The 14310-nt window shown below is 37.4% G+C and overlaps 1 long non-coding RNA gene across 1 annotated transcript; it reads right to left on the bottom strand.

The window, feature by feature from the left end:
• Positions 1-539: 539 nt before the first annotated feature.
• On the bottom strand, positions 540-6593 carry LOC107778960 (uncharacterized). The gene is made up of 3 exons (XR_001646507.2): positions 6228-6593; positions 4582-4968; positions 540-829 (listed from the first exon to the last, which is right to left on the bottom strand). It is a non-coding gene; the product is annotated as an uncharacterized LOC107778960 (long non-coding RNA).
• Between the last annotated feature and the right edge of the window lie 7717 nt (positions 6594-14310).

Genomic DNA, 14310 nt, shown 5'->3' with positions numbered 1-14310 from the left:
CCGGAACTGTCTAGGACAGAACCTCATCATCAAAGTCAACCTGAGGCTCCGCCGCTGGTGCTACTGCTCTAGGCTGAGCTCTGCCCCTACCTCGGCCTCAAGCACGGCCTCGCCCTCTGCCCCTCGTAGGAGCTGTTGCTGGGGGCTCGGGCTGCTGATCGGTGGATGAGGAAGCGTGTGTTCTCGCCATATGCGAAAGAATAGAGTAGAAATTCAATTAGATGAGAACCAAACCGCACGATAGGAAAGAATAAAATGTGAAGTTTTTCCTAACTCTGTAGCCTCTGGGGGATAAATACAGACGTCTCTGTACCGATCCCTCAGACTCTACTAAGCTTGTCCGTGAATTGTGAGACCTATGTAACCTAAAGCTTTGATACCAACTTGTCATGACCCGGATTTTCCACCCTCGGGAGTCGTAATGGCGCCTACTCATGGAAGCTAGGCAAGTCGCGTATTGTAGAATTTCTAACTCATTTATTAGTCCTTTTTAACAACTTAAACTAACATGTGATCAACAGTAAAACATTAACGTTAAGTAAAAACAAGCGGAAGACTTAATTTGATATAAGTAACCATAACCAATACGACTACGTCAACATATATCTCTACCCAGAATCTGGTGTCACAATATCACAGATTGTCTATGAATACTACAACAAATGTCTGAAAAAAAGTACAATCTGCCTCGAAAACAAATAAAAACAAAATACATAATAGGATAGAAGAGAACACCGGGCCTGCGGACGCCTGCTGGACTACCTCGGGATCTCTAGCTAGACTGAAGGCAGCCACCCTAAATGCTACTGTCCAAAAGCTGCTCCGGAATCTACACATAGTGCAGAGTGTAGCATCAGTACAACCGACCCCATGTGATGGTAAGTGTCTAGCCTAACCCCGGCGAAGTAGTGACGAGGCTAGGACCAAGCTACCAAATAAACTTGTACAGTTATATAATATGCAGCGGACAAATAAAATAGGAATAACAAGTAAAGATAGGAGGCGGTACATGATGTGGGGGAAATATCATTACCAACAGTAAATTAAGAGAAAAGCATAAGAACAATTTAGAATTTACAGCAAACAAAAAGGAAATCATAATAAATCTATAAACACTTCATATTATCAATTATTGCGGCGCGCAACCCGATCCCAAAACATAATAACTCTGTTGCGGCGTGCAACCCAATCCATATCATCTATCACTGTTGCAGCGTGCAACTCGATACAACTATATTATTGTTGTGACGTGCAACCCGATCCAAATATAGTATTGTTGCGGCGTGCAACCCGATCCAAATATACTATTGTTGCGACGTGTAACCCGATCCAAATATAATCTTGTTGCGGCGTGCAACCCGATCCAAATATAATATTGTTGCGGCATGCAACCCGATTCAAAAATAATATTGTTACGGCGCGCAACCCGATCCACATATACAGTTCAGCACCAATCACAATAAGAGTCCGACAAGGGATCAATAAAGAAACAACACTATCCCGGCAAGGAATTCGACAGTATAAGTAACTACGTCCCGGCAAGGGAAATCAGCTATAACCAAACTTGTTCCAACATCTAACTACCTCAATTAGCACCAATACTCAATCATAAGTAATTCCCACGAGAATAATCATAATCCTTGCTCAACACAGAGAATCAACAACTTAGGCATTCGTAGAATTTATCAAGAACACAACAATTTCAATTTAAGACTCACGGTCATGCTTGACACCAACGTATAGATACTCGTCACCATGCCTATACGTCGTACTCGACAAATAACATGTAGCAAATTGGACACAACTCCAAATCCCTCAAGCTAAGGTTAGACCAAACACTTACCTCGAACTTCCACGGCCAACTCAAGCCTCAAACACCGCTTTTCCTTTAGAATTCGCCTCCAAACAACTCGTATCTAGTCCAAATTGATTTAACATCAATAAACGTTAATCAATCCAATTCCAATGCTCAATTATAGAATTCTCATCATTCTTCCCAAAAAGTCAAAAATTGACCCCGGGCCCGCTTAGCCAAAACACAAGGTTTCGACCAAAACCCGATCACCCATTCATCCTCGAGCCTGAATATGTATTTAGTTCCAAAATCCGACCCCAAAACAAGGTCTAAATCCCAAATATGCAAAAAGTCTTAACTCTACCCAAATCCCTAATTTTCTACCCTTAAAAGCATGATTAAGCCTAGAAATCTAATGGTGTTAATGGAAATTGAAGAAAATGAGTCTAAGATTACATACCTATGAACTGGTGGTGAAATTCCCTTTCAAAAATCGCCCAATTTGGAGTTTGGAAGAAGAAGTTATGAAATTTTGGTTAAGTCCCGTTTTGCTTCTGTTTTAAAATCACTGGACAGGCCTTAATCGCGTTCGCGATAGGCTTGTCGTGTTCGCGATGAATTAGGCCTAGGTGACCTAGCGTTCGCGACCTTAGGCTCGCGTTAGCAGAGCTTTGACTCCTCGAGCCTTCGCGTTCGCGGGCCAATGGCCGCGTTCGCATAGAAGAAGTGAGAACCCCCTCCCCCAGGCCCATTGCCTTACGCATTCGCGAGTGCTTGGACACATTCGCGAAGGGTATTCCCCCCTCAGCCTCGCTTTCGCGTCTCAAGCTTCGCGTTCGCGAAGAAAAAAGCTGGCACCTGGGAGATTTTTCTTACGCGTTCGCGAGTGGGACCCCGCGAACGCGAAGAACAAAATCCCTGTGCACTAAACAGCAAAAACCTGCAACTTTCATAAGTTCAAAAACTTTCTGAAACCTATCCGAAACTCACCCCGAGCCCTCGGGGCTCCAAACCAAACATACGTACTAACTCAAAAATATCGTATGAACTTCTCCGTGCGATCAAATCGCCAAAATAACCTCTTAAACAAAGAATTTAGCATAGAAATCTAAGAAAAATCTCAACACTTTCAAAATATGAATTTTCACAACTACGGGTCCGAATCACCTCAAACGACTTCCGTTTCTTACCAAATTTCACAGACTCATCTTATTTCACATAAAAGACATGTACCAGACTCCAAAACTAGAATACGGGCCCGATACCATCAACTTCTAAATGCATTTCATTTCCAAAACTCATAAATATTTCCAGAAAATAATTTTCTTTAAAAATTCATTTCTCGGGCTTGGGACCTCGGAATTCAATTCCGGCATACACCCAAGTCCCATATTTTTCTACGGACCCTCCGGGATCGTCAAATAACGGGTCCGGATCCGTTTACCCAAAATGTTGACCGAAGTCAACTTAAATGCATTTTAAGTCAAAATTTCAATTTATTTCACAAATTTTCACATAATAGCTTTCCGGCTACGCGCCCGGACTACGCACGCAAATTGCAGTGATGCAGAAAGAGGTTTTTAAAGCCTCAGAATGCAGAATTCATTTTAAAAACAAGTGATGACCGTTTGGGTCATCACACTTACTGAGTACCGTTGTGGTGTACTTATGTCCCTTCTGTGCATGTTTTTCATGTGCAAATCTAGGTACTGCGACTCAGTCCTATCACCCTTGAGGTAAGGCGACTGCTCCAGCGACTTCGAGGTATATTTGCCGCGTTCACAGACCGAGGAGTCCCTTTCTATTCTCGCTTTTAAGTATTAGCCCTTCTGTATTTCTGTTCTTGTTAGATATTCTGGAGTTAGAGTACTGTGTAATGATCCTTAGCTTGTGATTCGTGGGTTTCCGGGTCTTGGAAGTATGTATTGGTTTGAGAGTTAAATATTGTGTATGCCAAGCGGCACTTTTAAATATTGTTTTATCACTCTTCATTCTGTTTTAATTTATTTTTATTCCGCAATTTAGGCTTACCTAGTCGTAGAGGACTAGGTGCCGTTACGATGGTTCACGAAGGGCGAACCGGGGTTGTGACAAAAACATTAGAGTAGATATGAATTCATTTAAACACAAGTCGAACTATACAAATCCAAGTAATTAAAATAGGATTCTCTTGCCAACAAATCAAGTTGGTCACATCAGATATAGTAAATGGCTGTGAAAGTAAAACATGAGATTTTTTGGACAAGTTAACGAGAACATTAGCAAACTATAATGCGTATAATATTTTTAAACCTGATGTAGCTCACATGATATGTTAAACTTTACTTGATAGCTAAAAATTTCATATCACCAAGCGAAAGTGATTTATTAAGTTGTTTTTCAATTTAAAATTAGAGAAATGCCTAAACGTTGACTTTTAAAAAATAAAATTGGTATTGAGACAAATGTAGGGAATTGAGGGCTAAGCAAAAGCAGGAGAGAAAAAAAGTCACAAATACTAAAATGATACCAAGAGTGACCTGCTTGCAAGATGCAAGCAGAAACGAAGGAGAATAACTCCACTATATATTTTTTGGAGAAGAGTAATTTTTTCAAGACATCAAATAAATTAAACTCTAAAAAATAGAAGTACGTGAACAACAAGAAAAGCAACCCTAGACTAAGAAAAAATTGAGAATCAAGCACATTTTGAATTATTTTAATATTCCGAAAGCAAATATTTTAGAAAAGTATGTTCGTATAAGTTAAGTTGAATTGTTTATTTTGGAGTTGTGGAATACAAATACCTTTTCAAGACCCAGTGCATCAGTTGAGCCAAAAGAATGGGGAAGATTTAGTGCTCTCACATTCCGTACGTGCACTACTTGCATCAACAGGTGAATGAAGGTTAGATCCGGCACACCCTGGTATATCTTGAATATTAAATCCAGAATTGTTTTGTATCAATTGACTAAAAAAATCGCATTTATTCTCTCTTCATTTCTTTCATTTATTCCTTCATAGAAATAATTTCACTGGCATGATTTTGTTTAAGCTTGTTGATTTACTCATCTTTTTTCAGAGAGTTTGTCGTCACCCATCTATCATAGCATCTAACTCGATCAAGCTGTTCCTTTTCAAATACTGCCTTAAATGCATCGTTCGTTGTTTCTCAGAAGCTTTAAAAATTTAGACTGCCAAAGAGAAACAATAATGAACAGCTTTTACAACAACATTTTTCAGGCACATCCTAATGCTAAGGTACGGGATATAATTAGTTAACTTGTAACAATCATCTGATAATGACAAGAATAATTGCGTCATTCGGGGGTGGGTGGGTTGTAATGCAATTGTAGTAGGGGCATAAAAATGCTAATGCAAAGGATTCAGAAAGCTTTGAACGGAAGAATCATAATAACAAACAAGAATTGTCCATGTAGCACCTCCGCAAAAAGTATTATTCAGCCAAAGGAAATATAATAATAAGATCTTAGCTTGCCGCGCAACTTACTATTGCAACTTCAGTATCTAATAAGATCTTTGTTTGCAGCATGACTTACTATTACTTAGCTTGGATTAGGAACATTTGAATTCCTAAAAATAAATATATAATAATTAATTATTAACTATATTTTACAAATAAATGCTAAAAGTCAAGAGTAAGTTTCCAAAATAATGTGTTGTAAAATGAGAAGTCTTTCTTACTTAGTCAGGACACTTATGCTAAGCCAAATTCAACTTCACGTCCATCACAGATCTTCTCGAGCGTTGACTAATCTTTTTCAACAAATGATGTAAAATTAATCGGATCCTCACAACAAAGACAGGAAGTAATATAATTTTCTTTAGGCAAGGAGTTAATATTACTCAACTGAATGCATTCTTATTTGTCCAAAATCCACAAATTAATCAGCTTCATTGATTAATTTAAAAATAAAAATCCAAAATAAATACCCCTCAGTATCTCATCCTCTCTCTAAAAGATAAAATAATCGCATTTATCATACCAACATAATGGGATCAAATTCCCATCAGTATTCAGAAGAATTGAAAAAATAGTAAACATGAAACCATGAATATGAGAAAAAAGTTAAAAAAATTTGATACCTAAATTACACAAAAATATTAGTTTCATTCAGTTCAAGAATTCGAAATTAGGAAAAAGTTGAAAACTTTGATACCCAAAAATTTAATTTAAATATAAGTACTTCTTTTCAGCCCAAAATCTAAAATTAGAAAAAAAAAAAAAAAAACAAAAGTGGAAAACTTTGTGAGTGTGTGTGTATATGTATTAAAGATACCCAAATTTGATACAACACCAAAAACTACTTTCTTTTTAGCCCCATCAATAAATAAAAAAAATTAAAAAGAAAAAAAGAAAAAACTGAAAAACCTAAACTAAAACAAACTATGAAAACCTACAAAATCAAAAGTTTGACTCGGGAAAACTTACATTCCTAAAGGAGTGATTGAAGTGTTTGCCTTTGACAATCTTCTTGTCCCCTCTGCTGGGATAAACTAAAACAAATGCATCATATATCAAAAGAGAAATAAAATGAATATTCTCAATCAGATGGATTATATAAGCATAATTTTGAGTATTAAATCTAAATAAAATGGGGAAGATGAGTGGTCATGCTCGATGGGAGGTTGGAAGAATATGCAGAAAGAGATGGAGGTATTTGCGTCTGGGACCTAAGATTGTGAAAAGATTGAATTCTAGGTTTTAATTTCTTTTTTGGCTTATTCCTAAATGGTACTTTCTACGGGCTGTTTTTTAGAATGGGGGAGAATAGCCGCGCACGTAATATTGGGGGAAAATTTTTTAGGGCAAATTTTTTATAGGAAACTTTAGGGTACACTTATAAAATGTAACATTTAGTATGACAATTTAGTACCACTGAAAAAAGGTTGCCATATAATTAATAAGTGTGGCCAAAAATATTATGATTTGGCAACGATTAAAAAGTGTAGTCTTTAAACTTTTTAAAAACATTTTGTAAGTGTTGCTTTAAAATCTGTGGCCAAAGACTCTTACCAAAGGCCACACTTAGAAAACGGTCTCATAGATATTATTGGCCACACTTTTTAAGCGTAACCTAAAATAAGTGTGGTTGTGGGCTAAAATGTTGTAGTGACACTTAAGCAACAAAATGCGCGCGAAATAGGTTTTCATGTTAGCCAGTTTCAGAATTAAGCGCCTTAAACCCTATAGACATAATTTCTATGTGACTTTGAATTTAAATATACAGGCAGTTTCAGATGCAAGACGTTGCTCATAGACAAGATTTCCAAATAATTATACAGTTGTTGCGTGCTGATTATTGAGATCACAGATTTCCAGTTATTAAACCTATAGATGTTGTGTCTAAGTGATTTACATAGTAAAGGACAATGAAATCTATTGGAAAATCCCGGAATTACTTATGCTTTTTGACAGTGGCATAAATAAGCAGTAAACAGCGTTTGAGAAGCTCAACATTAACACTTTAGAGGGAGTACTTATACCCCATAGGCAGGATTTCTAAAGGCTGGCGATTGGAACTAAAATTTTTTTATTATACTTAGCCCCTATAGGCATGTTTTCTAGGTGAACAGTACGATACAATAGCAAATGAAATAATTAAATCTTATAGGCATGATTTCTAATGAATATGTTATAGTCATACAAATTAAAAGAAAATTCATTGGCATTTGTTTCTTATAGGCATGTTGTCTAGTAATACGTAGCAGTAGAAATAAATGAAGAATTTGAACTCATGTTTGATAGTAAAAGAGTAGTGTGAGTGTGTGATTCTCTTAATGGCATGATTGCTAATAATGCACATAGAAGTTAAAAGGCATATATAGCAGGCTGGATAACAAGTAAATCCTAATGAATCCTATTAGCATGCTTGCTACCCTTTCATGCAAATATTAAGTATATCAGTTTCCCCCATTTTTTATCAACACCCCAATCGTTCATTACAAAGTTATTACAGTCCCAGTAGTGAATGTAGTTACAAGGGATTATACAAACAATAACAGTGGACTTGTAACAGGCCCAAAAGAAATACCCAACATTGCCTGGACCTTCAACAAAACTCTTTCTTCACCAATTTAGCGCACCCAGATTAACAGGGAACTATATCCATCAGCACAACCCCGAAATCACAGAGGAACCCAAGCCAAAACAAGACAGCCAAAGATTGACCATACTACCAAACATCGAGTTACCGAGAAATCACTTAAACAAAACAGCTTGCATGTTCAATAGATAGAATAAGGGAAGAAATGAGTGTCAGAGATAGATGAGGTATTAGAAGTAAAGAGAGTGGCCAAAAGACCCCAAGCCTTGGTGTGTCAAAGTTCACATGGGTCTCAAATGGAACCCGAGAAGTGCTCACATTAGGGACGTCAGTAGTAAGAGTCTTGGTGGCCTTGGCTTTCAGCCGGCCAAGAATGATAAGTTCATAATAGCATAGTTAACAAAATGAGAATGAGTGGACAATGGTTAAGGGACGGAAATACACTTATAGTTTAAAGTAGACATAGAAAAGTTGAGAACACATAACAGCTAATCAAGCAGGTCAACAAGACGTAGAAGACGGTTCAACACTTAGCAAAATAACACATTGGCGGAAATATGTTGAAAGAGTTAGGGGAGAAACAAGTTTGCAAGATTAACAAGATTTATCATACAAAGGTGCATAACACCCAACAAGTTTAAGTGGGGCACTAACTTAAAGGTTTAAAACTTAAAAGGTCCAAAGTATGCTAAATTTTCATCCCAGTATCAAAAGAAAGACATGTTAACTCACATCAGGAAACAAAACATCATCAGACATGGTAGGGAAATACAAATTATGATAACTAATCTAAAGGTTTCAAACAGTTACAAAGGATATTAAGCAAAACAAAGACATACTGTGAGACACATTAATAGGGGAGCAGATCATAGTTAATAAAAAAAGGTCTTAACATAGATTAGGACACACTACAGATGCAAATCAGCTATTATAGGAATTCAGAATAGAATGGAAAAGCAATCTTATGTCAAATAGCAAATATAGGCATTCAAGTATTGACACAGTAGACTAATCAACTTGAACAGGTCCAATTTATTCAGATAAAACACATTTAAATAACATACCTCAGAATTAGTAACTTTTAGGTAAAGTTAAATACTAAAGAGGTTCAAAACAAATGCAAAACTAACAAAGTTGCATATAGGGGCAGCCCAGAACACATTATCTAAACGAACTTAAGAGGGTTCAAATTATTCAAGAAAAAGAAATGAGAGAGTCTTATTAGTGAAAACCCGTAGGGAACCATAAAGAGATAGTGAGTAGAGAAATGAGAGAGTCTTATCAGTAAAAACCCATATGGGAGCCATAAGGCAATAGTGAGCATAGAAATGAGAAAGTCTTATTGGTAAAAATCCATATGGGCACCATAAAGCAATAGTGAGTAGAGAAATAAGAGAGGTCAGTTAGCAAAAACCCGCAAAGGGCACTACTAGCCAAATGAGGGTCTTCGGTACTCCGACATGAGCACAACCAAGGTAGTTTCAAGATGAACACTTGAGACAAATTTTGAGAATTAGAGAGCTCAGACAGATCAGGCGTCCAGTCCAAAATGCATGTCATGATTCATTGAAGTCGGCACATACCTCCAGATAAGTCTCCCTATTCCTCATCCTGAAAGGGACACCTTTTGTTTAAACACGATTATTTTTCACTTTCAATTGTTCTTTTATTTTTATCCATAACTTTTGTTTGAGTCCCTTTCGGTCTAATCTTGCATAAAATATAAAGCAAAGAAATGGCTGCAAAATTGGCTACAGCTTCCCCATAATTCCGAGCACAATTTGGGGCATATACTTCATTGACAAAGGCACGAATTCATATGTGATCTCTTTTGATAAACCGAACAAAGTGTCTCAAAAAAACTGAAAAGGCCGCCTAAGCAAGACTTGCTTCATGGGAAAAGTTGATAAGCACTACGGACACAAACTGGTACTAGGTGCATGACAACTAAGTTTGATTTTAAAGGAAGATGTCTTGCCTTAGGGACAAGGGTTAGCGGTACCATGGACATTTAGGTATGTAACAGTTAGGGGCAATGATGGAAAGCCAAGGTCTTTAGAAAGCAATATAGAATATCCAAGCAACTTGGTACCATTCTGATAGAATCAGTTCTTCGATAACGGAGTGGCCGTGAATTCGAATTCATGGAATCAAGGCCACAAATCCACCACAACTTTTAAAACTCACAAATATTTTCTTTATTTAAAGTAGGAACAAAGCATTGCAAAACGGCGATTCTGAAAGAACGCATGTCACCAAAGGTAAGTTCCTCAAATCTCCATTCTCTTTTATTTTTAGCATGCATCACTACAATTCATACCTCCCTGTTGTACGTAGCCTAACTCGGGTAGAACCTTTTCGACTAGGGGGATTCAACTCATATTTCTGATGGTAGTCTAGAATCACGTATTTTAGTCATAGTTTACCCTCTAATTACTGCATTTTATTTGTGTTTGAGCTTACATACTAATGTATTGCACTTATTATGTATTTTATGCCTTGTAGGAAGCAATTTTGAGTTAAAAAGATATTTAGGAGCTAAATTGAACAAGTTGGACCTTTGAAATTTGAGCAAACGCCCAAGGGAGTAACTCAAGATTTCTTTCTGGGTCGGGAGCCAAGTCTAAATGTCAAAATGTGGAACAAATGAAACACTCTATAAAAATGCATTGTCGCACTACATGGGTGGCACGACAATAGGAATTTCTACTTTCTATCAGAAACTGCTCTCTGGACTTTCCCACAAGCGCCCCGCATGAGGCGGAACACATGTGTAGTTCTCTTAGAGTATTTATCCTGTTTCGGCTAGGAAAAGGTAATTTCACTTGGGCCTATGCAACGCGGCAGTAGGAATTTCTACTTTCTATCAGAAATTGCTCTCTGGACTTTCCCACAAGCGCCCCGTATGAGGCGGAACGCATGTGTAGTTCTCTTAGAGTATTTATCCTATTTCGGCTAGGAAAAGGTAATTTCACCTGGGCCCATGCGGCGCGGCAATATGAATTTCTACTTTATATCAGAAATTGCTCTTTGGACTTTCCCACAAGCGCCCCACATGGGGCAGTGCATGTGTATAGTTTCCTCAGAGTATTTATCCTGTTTCGGCTAGGAAAAGGTAATTTTACCTGAGTCCATTCCTACATGGTATAAATACACCAAAAAGATTTTTTGGAAGGGACTTTTGACCGTGGAAGCTTTGGGAGAGCATTGGAGGTAACGAGACACGGGATTTCATCATCTTCCCATCAATTCAATACAAGAGTTTGGATTGTAAATTGAGATTGATGTTTTCTTATTCTTCACTTGTAATTATGATGACTTCCTCCATGATTATGGATTAAGTTACCTTAGGGTTTGACAGATATGGTGTTTTGATAAATATATGTAAATTTTAACTCTAGTTCATGCTTGAATTCGTTTATAAAGTTTTGAATTGTTGCAACTTTATTCATCAGTTTATTTAATCGAAAGAGGAATATCTTGGTGATTATCTTTGCATTATTTTGTTTGATTTAATTCATTGATTCTCTTAAGTAATCGAAAGAGCTTGTTGAATTGTTGATTAAATCAAGATAGGAGACCAATCCATTAGCACATGCTTTCATACTTCACAATGCTTATATTAGTTCACCTCGTAGAGTTTGAGTCTTGGCTATACATTTGAACTAATCATCGAGTGGATTTGTGAGAATCATTAGAATATTAGAGGGAATTAAACTTGAGTTAAATCCCAAATAGCTATCTTGCACCTATCCTATCTAACCCTTATTCCTCACATTTATAAGAAATCACTTTACAAATCTCTAATTCCTTGCTGTCAATTGTCCATTGCTTTATTTTAGTAGTTAAATGTAGTTCATAATCTTTACAAATCATGTTTTGATCATCATGAATAGCTTTAAGCTAGAAATTACTTGAGCATTGTTTAAATTCAATCCCTGTGGAGACGATATTTCACTATACTATCTTTGATTAGCGAGCATCAATTTCCTATTGTGTTTTGCGCTCATCAATTTCCTAGTAGAAGTACTCTTCGCTCAGGTTGTTTTATGTAGCTTAACTCGGGTGGAACCTTTTTGCCTAGAGGGATTCAGCACTTTATCCATAATGCAAGACGCCAAACCCTGGTTATATTTTCTTTTTAGTAATACAGGGTACCAATCCCCGGTTACATTCCTCCTCAGTAATAGAAAGTATAAATCCCTGGTTATATTCTTTTCAATAATATAAGCTACCAACCCCTGGTTACATTCCTCCTCAGTAATACAGAGTACCAACCCTTGGTTACATTCCCAGTGATACAGGGTATGAACCCCTGGTCACATTCCTCATAAGTAATACAGGGTACCAACCCCTGGTTACATTCCTTTCAGTGATACAAGGTACCAAGCCCTGTTGCATTCCTCCTTAATGATACAGGGCAACAATCTCTGGTTACATTATCTTTCAATGACATAGGGAGTCAACCCCTAGTTATGTTTTCCTTCAGTAATACAAGGTACCATCCCATAGTCACGTTTCCTTTTAGTAATATAGGGCATCAACCCCTGGTTACATTCTCTTTTAGTGATACAAGGACCAACCCCTTGTTACATTCTCTTTTAGTGATACAGGGTACCAACCTCTGGGTACACTTACTTTTAGTAATACATGGTGTTAATCCCTGATTATGTTCCATTTCAGTAATGCAGGGTACCATTCCACGGTTACAATCCTTTTCAGTAATCCAGGGTACCAACCCCTGGTTACATTCCCTTGTAGTGATGTAGGGCACCAACCCCTATTTATATTCCCTCCTTGTGATACATGGTGTCATCCCCTAGTTACATTTCCTTTTAGTAAGATAGGGTACCATCCCCTAATTTCATTTCCTTTTGGTAACACAGTGTACTATCCCCTAGTTTCATATCCTCAAATAGCTAGTTTATACTACTGTTTTTGTCTCCTTTCAATACATTAGATAATTTATAGCTTTCTCTAATAACTCACAAAAATTTTCTAGTGCCAAACTGGGGTAGAAAATTTTTGTTCGTTTTGTTCATCTTTGATGGCTTTGCAGGACCCTGCGGTAAAGCACAGATTGTAACAATTAAAGCTTTCAGTTTTAGTTCTCGTCAAACGAAAGAGGTCTTTCGATCACAAGATAGTTGGAGTTAACTTTGATAATGTGCCGGCAACCCAGCTCCTCAAAGTTTCATTTTCTTAAATTTCAATAGGGAAAGCAAGCAATTGAGAATGAGCCATAATCTTTCTTCACAGAGCATCGAGATACAATCTAAGGTCGACACAAGCGAGCAAATCAAGAATCAAGATTTAACTTCTGATGGCACGTGGATATGAATTTTGTAACTCTTAGTTTGCAGACATATGTAACTCTCTTCCCTTTTCTTTTAATGTAAGAAACAAGTAACAATGACAGTAGCGAGTAATAGTAACAGCAACAACAACAGTCTTAACTCCAGTGTCCAATAGTCACAGCTGCCAAATTTTTTTTAGAACTACACTAACCTGATTCCTTTATATCCAAAGATATGTAGGCAACCTCGGAAGCAAGGTTCGGTTACCTTTTTCAAAAAATACTTTCCTTGGAGTAATATGAGAGAAAAATTAGTCATGGCATTCACTATCTTTACACAAAAACTCTTTATGTTCTCGAGCAAAGAGAGGAAGCTGTAATTGCATAATTTTTACTTTTTTTTCTTCTACATTATGATTTTTAGGATTATTATATGTGTATTTGTAGATTTTGAATTAAGACTTTAGTTTAATTAATTGTTATGAAGTTCAAGGGATTGGGTTTCTATATTTCATCCAAATTGGGCCAAATTTGAGGCAAAGTAGGAGCCCAAATCAGTTAACCCAGTCCAAGGTGAGTCTAAGATCAAACTGTGTAGTTTCGTATTGAAACTACGTCGTTTCACTTAGTAATCCGAATACTTGATCTCATCCATCCGTGTTCTTTGATCCAACAGACCTCATTTGTCCCTTTTGAGGTACAAAAGCCTCATAAAATCAGATTTTTTGCCATTTCTCTAAATACACAAACCCTAGAAACTCCTCTCTTCTATTTTCTCCCTCACCTTTCTGCCGCCGCCATTGCCATCACCGTGTTTCGCTACTGCTGGTGGTCCAAACACCACCAAACTTTCACGCCCTCCTCATCTTAACCTCCTCTTTGCCAATCCAACCCCAAATTTCCTAAATCTCTCTCCACCTTCACGAATCCCATTTTGGTCGAAATGCTAGCCCCAATTTCTTTTGAAATTAGTCAATTTCTAGCCATCCTCATCTCATAATACACACACATTTGGATACAACGCTTGAAAAGCTACTGATTCATGTTAGTTTCAAGCCGATACTTCGACTCGACGCTGCCGTCCACCACCCCACTATCGTCCCAACACCTTCACTATCGGACGACCACACCACTGACCCTCCATTTTGTTTTAGCCATCTTCGACCTAAAGA

The sequence above is a fragment of the Nicotiana tabacum genome, chromosome 8 (assembly GCF_000715075.1).
Source record: "Nicotiana tabacum cultivar K326 chromosome 8, ASM71507v2, whole genome shotgun sequence".
In the NCBI taxonomy this organism is placed as follows: domain Eukaryota; kingdom Viridiplantae; phylum Streptophyta; class Magnoliopsida; order Solanales; family Solanaceae; genus Nicotiana; species Nicotiana tabacum.
This window is presented reverse-complemented; position numbering and strand designations above follow the sequence as displayed.